Source organism: Grammomys surdaster, unplaced genomic scaffold (genome assembly GCF_004785775.1).
Source record: "Grammomys surdaster isolate TR1022 unplaced genomic scaffold, NIH_TR_1.0 165, whole genome shotgun sequence".
NCBI lineage: Eukaryota > Metazoa > Chordata > Mammalia > Rodentia > Muridae > Grammomys > Grammomys surdaster.
Window position 1 is genome coordinate 427,534 of NW_021604613.1, and position 6,636 is coordinate 434,169.

Here is a 6,636-nt window from a genome sequence, read left to right on the forward strand (position 1 = left end):
GGATAACATTTGAAATGTAAATAAATAAAATAACCAATTTAAAGAGAAGAAACCTTGGTTTTCGCATCATGGGCTCTGGAAATTAAACTTATGTCAGGCTTCCCAGCAAGGGCTTTTACTTGCTGAACCACTTTGCCAGTCCAGAAAGTTAACTAGAGAAGTTAGATAATTCCCTATCATCTTCTAACTAGTCCTTGTCTTAGCCTGAGTTCAATATTTTTAATTATTTTAATTAAAAAAATGTGTGCCTGTGCATGTGTGTCTGTGCATCATGCCTGTGCAGTACCTGAGGCAGCCAGAAGAGGGCACTGGATCCCCTAGAACTAGAGTCATAGACAACTGAAAGCTGCCCTGTGGGAGTTGGGAATTGAACTCAGGTCTTCTGGAGGAGCAGATAGTACCTTGTCTTGTTTTTGTTTTCCTCTGAAGGCATTGTTTCTCTGGGTAGTTCTGGCTATCATGGACTACATTTGTAGATCAGGCTGGCCTTGAACTCACAGAGATCCTCTTGCCTCTGCCTCCTGACTGCTGGGATTAGAGGCATATATCACCATGCCTGGCACAGTCAGTGTTTTTAACTGCTGATGCATCTCTCCAGCTTTTTTTGGTTTCAGCTTTTTTTTTTTTCAAATTATGATCAATCAAAGTTCGAACATAATACTTGTTAGCAATTACTTTTTTGTTTGTTTGCTTTTTATAAGTCAGGCTCTTAAAGACTTTGTCTGGCTTTGAACATGCAAAGATACTCCTGTCTTTGTCTCCCATTACTGGAATTACAGGCATGTACCATTATGCTTAATTTTGAAATAACATTGCAATATCTTTATTTTCTGATCCCTGTCTTTCTTTTTTCCTTTGGAGACAAAGTCTTGTGTGCTAGCTATTTTTTTGTCAACCTAACACAAATGGATGGAACTAGAAAATATCATCCTGAATGAGGTAACTCAGACCCAAAAGGACATGTGCTCACTAATAAGAGTTTATCAAAAAAGAAAAAGAAAAAGAAAAAGAAAGAAAGAAAGAAGGAAGGAAGGAAGGAAGGAAGGAAGGAAGGAAGGAAGGAAGAAAAAGAGAGAGAACTGAATACCCAAGATACCCAAGATACAGAACTCAAAAAAGTCAACAAACTGAAAGGCCCAAGTGAGAATGCCTCAGTCCCACTTGGGAGGGAGAAGAAAGCAATCACAAAGGGAAGGGAGAGAGGGACCCAGAAGGGAAAGGAAATGGAGGTTGGGGAAGAGAGGAAGATGATCTGGCTTTGGGAGAGGGAAAAGGACTGAAATCCCTGAGGACCAGCAAAAAGAATGGAAACAGGCAACCTAGAGGTTGGTTGGGGGATCCTCCAGAATGTACCAGAGACCTAGGAGGTGAGAGACTCTCAGGACTCAAAGGGAGAGACCTTACATGAAATACCTACAGTGGGGAGAGGGAACTTGTAGAGACCACCTCCAGCAGAAAGACAGGGCATCAAGTGATGGAGGGGGTTGCCATGCCATAGTCAAAACTGACTCATAATTGTTCCTGTCTGAAAGAACTGCAGGGATGGAAATGGAGAGGAGCCTGAGGAAAAGAAGGTCCAGTGACAGGTCCAAAGTGAGATCCAGCTCAAGGGGAGGCCCCAAGGCCTGACACTATTACTGAGGCTATAGAACACTCATAAAAAGGGACCTATCATGACTGCCTTCCAAAAGACCCAATAAGCAGCTGAAAGAGTCAGATGCAGGTATCTGACAGATGGACAGAAGCTGCTGATGGAAGCTGCTGACCCCTGTGATTAGGGGAAAGCTGGAAGAAGCTGAGGAAGAGGGTGATCCTATACTAGGACCAGCAGTCTAAATTAACCTGGAACCATGAGATTTCTTAGATACTGGAACACCAACCAGGCAGCATACACCAGCTGATATGAGGCCATCAACACATACAGCAGAGGACTGGTGGATCTGGCTTTAGTCAAAGAAGATGCACCTAACCCTCAAGAGACTTGAGGCCCCAGGAAGTTTAGAGATCTGGTGGGGTGGGGGTGGAAACACCCTCGTGTAGACAGGGGTGTGGGGAGGAGGTATGGGATGTGGAATAGTCAGAGGATAGACTGGGAGGGGAATAAAATCTGGAGTTTAAAACAAACAAACAAACAAACAAACGATTAAAAAAGAGAGAGAGAATGCCTGTTGATTGTAAGAGCACAATTTCAGGGAAAAGTAAAAAAGACAAAAAGCAGTCCTCCTGAACATCTTTTAGCTTGTAAAGTAAAATAATCTTATGAAAATATATTAAATGTATATCATGTCATAAAAACTACAGTAAAAAGTTAAAAGAAAGAAAAGTGAAAATTTAAACCCAGAGACTATAAATATTTTATGTATTACTTCATTCTCCATTTTATAAATGTGACCTAAAAAATCCTTTCTCATATGTCGCTTTACCTTTCGATGTTCTTTATTTCTAAAACCTACAGTATTCATTTGAAGGTGATAAAGCATGTTTGGCATAAGTTCTATCTTTCCTCAAGTGAAATGCATCACATGCAAGGCAACTTGCACTGTGTCAAGTCCTCTAATCTAGCTGACAACGTACTTTAGTTGTTAGAATGCTTGACTGCACTAATGAGTGATTACTCTTTCCTATCACAACATAAAACTGGGCACATTACATTATTTGTAATGCCAGCCAAGGGAAAAGGAAGGCGGATGGATCAGAATTTCAAAGTCTTCAGTTACATAGTGAGTTTGAGGACAGCCTGTGATCTTTGAGTCATTTATATTAAAAACAAAAATAAATAAATGAATAAAACAAATGAACAAAACTATACTACAGAAAACTAACCCTGCTTTGTTCATTAAAAAAAGATACATTCCAATAAATAGACATCTAAATAAAGACAACTTCACAATATGAACATCCTACAAAATCCTGCCTAAAAGGTGTTGAATATGGGGCTGGAAAAATGGCTCAGCAATTAAAATACTTGCTGCTATTTAGAGAACCCAGGTTTGAATCATAGAGCCATATAATCATGTAACCCCAGATTCAAGTGATCTAGTGCCCTCCTCTGAGAAACACTGGGAAAGCACATGTTACAAATAAACTCATGCAAACATACACACATATGCATAAAAATAAATGAAAATTTTAAAATGTGTTGGATATCTTTAGTTCAGTCCATTAAGTTTATCCTCTATATTTTAAAAGAATGTTTTATGTTTGTTTGTATGTGAGTTTTGCCTGCATGTGTATTTGGCACCACATGCATGTCTGTGCCTGTGCAATCTACAAGAGGGCGTCTGACTCCTCTGGAACTGGACACTCAAAATGTTGTGAGCTGCTATGTGGGTCCTGGGAACAGAAGAGCAGGCAGTGTTCAGAACAGCCGAGCCACCCATCTCTCCAGCCCCTTTTATTACACATCTATTTATTGACCTGCTTTATAAAAGGCAGATTCGCTGGAAGCGTATCTCAGTTTCTTCAAAGCCTCAGATTTCTTGTTGATTTAGTCCAAGGGAAATCACAAGCAGGAGACAGATGTAGAAGAAAGGTGATATCAACTTCCCTTCCCAGTGCATGATTCTGATGACCCTGTTTCATCCTATCTGTTATTCTTACTGAAGCTTGACATTTCTGTCAGGCATTCTCCACAGTTCTCTCCAATTCTGGTTTGGATTTCTTGGTTTTTTTTTTCTTTTTTTTTTTTGTTTTGTTTTGGTTTGATTTTTTTTTTTGAATCATCTAAGCGTGATAATTTCTTCCCAAAGTATTTTTCTTAATTTCCTTAACATCTGTTCACATCTTTACTAATAAATAATTTTTACACTAAATTATCTTCAAGTTAGCTGTCTCAGTAAAACAATTTTATTCTTTTCAAGATTCTCAGTAATGCACGGTTTCTGCTATAGCTTTTTAAAAGCTAGTATGTTTTTATATACAAAGAATCTAATATTTTTGTGCAAAAACCCAGTGGTCAAACTATTGCTAGTTTGTTATATTATGATGTAGCTTAATTCACATTGATTAGAGTTTCTCTGATATTTAACTAATATCTGGAAAATATCTTTTCTATAATCTCTCTTTCATATTGTATTATTAAGGCGCCATACACGTCAGTAAACTAGAATTTTTAACCATTGGCTGTTGTCTTCCTTTTTGTGCTGCTCAGCTTGATTGGCTTTTGTGGCTCTTTGAGCAATTGGCTTCACATCCACAATTTATAATTTTCTTAAGAAATAGGATTCGATATTGAAAAAAATAATTCCATTTAGGGGTAATGTTAAGCATGTAGATAAAACTTGTAGGTTTCTGGAGGCACCTACATTATTTTAATTTTGTAAAAACTAGCAAAGATGAAACGTACATTGTAGGTGTGTGGTAAGAGTTAGATGAAATGGGGTTTACAAAACTTCTTATTTCTCCATAGTCATACTGTAGCTTTGACTCTCCTCAAGCCATATTTGAATTCCCAATGACATGATATTTCAGTCTCAAAAAAAAAAAAACTATGATCATGGTTCAAAGTTTATAGACATAAATCAAAACTTCAAAATTATAAGACGGCATCATTAAACATTTTCTAGTAGAGCAGATGACTCTACTTCTTGAAGATTTGCCTGTTCTGTTCCCTCTTGTATTTAGCAGCTCAGATACCTGAGGACATAAAGTTAGATAATAAGAGAACACAACTCCCTTAATTGTCATCCCATGTTCAATGTCACATAGCATCAACAGCCTCTCTAAGCTGTTACCAGGATGATTTTTGTTTTTGTCAACAGGATACATTATCTTATGTTGGGATTCTCAGTAGCTTCCATTTCCTTCAAGAAGATCAAATTCTAACTCATTCTGCTTATCCATACACAAGGCTGTTTGAATTTTCTTGTTTTTCTCTTGTTTTTATTTTCAGGTGATTCAGTTCGTGTGCTATTTGTTCTGCCCTGAGTGTCTCTTTCCATCTTTGTGGCTTGCCACATACCCAATATCCTTTCAAAATTTAGAGCACACTTTGAAATTGTGAATAAGTTCTAAGTTGTTGGCATGTCCTGCTCTGGAACATGAAAGAATACTTTCTTATTTTAGTGCCTAACCTGCGCTATTTATTACATTATTTAATTGGTGATTTTTCATGTACTAGACTATGAGTGACCAGGCTTATTAATTATCATCTCTCTCATCCCTGCTAGTGCCTGGTGCTTGAACTCCTCACATCACTGCATGTAGAGGGATTAATGATAGAGCTTCCTGCAAATCTGATCGCCACCACTCCTGATTCTTACTAGTAGGCAAGTACAGTTTCTTAAGCAGAGAGTGTTTTATATGTAAGCTAAACTAAGCTTCAAAGGCGATTGTTGACAGAGGAAAGAAACATTTCTTCCTTACAAAATAATTCCAATTAAAAAATGTAAAACTTATGAAAGAAAATAGAAAATATGTCACTAGAACACTAGATCAATAATTACTACAGGAGCAATCTGCCAATACATGTTAAGATTATTGGGGGAAAGTTTAAGGAGTAACAGAGTACTTGCATATTTTTGAAGTATATCCCCCAATTATTTAATTCCAAATGGAAAAATATTAATTTTACAGTGGAGAAAACTGGTAGCCACCACCTTGAATCTTACCCTGACTCACATGAACTCTCATGATGTGTCCCTATTACTTATGCAACAAGGACACTCAAGTTCTGCAGTATTTCTTCCCCAAACTCACAACTCAATATAACTATGAAAAAACTGAAGACAAAGTAGACTTGAGAGTTCATCTAGAAACATTTAGCAATTTAGTTTTAGGTCACAAACTGATCATCTTGCAGTCAGTTTCTGTAAAGTATTTGTGTGGTAGTGAAATTGCTTCAGGCAGTTGACTGAACAATGGTCTCTGCAGTCACATCCTCTGTAAACCAGTTGGTTTCCATCAAGCTGATAGCACTGACTTCTGTGTAGTCTCAGACTGCTGCCTAGAGAGACTGCTGACTGAGAACCAACAAGACACGGCTCTGTTCTCAGAATCCTTGCACAGATTACCTTTTTCAGAAAAGCCAGAGAATTATTTTAACAGGAGATGGAAAAATACCAGTGAGTGAGGGTTTTTAGTTGTGATTGCAGTCAAAGTCACATTTGCATTTTAAAGTCTAATAAATTTTTCCTAAATCACATAGTGTCAATCTGAAGCATGTATGCATCTTGCTTTGCTCTGCTTCTCTTTCAGGGCCTTTTGCTGGGCATAGATAAATTATGATATAAAATGCTGTAGAAAATTATGAATTTGGTATTCTAGTAAAAGACTACAAACTCTAATTTTTAAATAAACTTTTATTTTGCTGACAATCTTTTTAGGCTATTAACATTACAATCTGTTGAGAAAAATACCTATCTATAAATCAATCTCTCTTTGGGTATATCCTTCATTTGGGGTATGGTAGCAATATGTTTTTTTAAAACTAACAGTTTCTCACAGAGATACTGCTTAGAGCAAACTTTCTAACCCCACAATCATTGTGGCAAGAATGCACGCTTAGGATACCACTCCCAGGCATAAATCATACATTTTCTGATGCAGGATATGGTGGTTTTATTTCATAAAAGATCATTTTAGTCTACAATGCTCATGAACCTAACTGAATCAAAAAGTTGATCAAGTATCCAGATC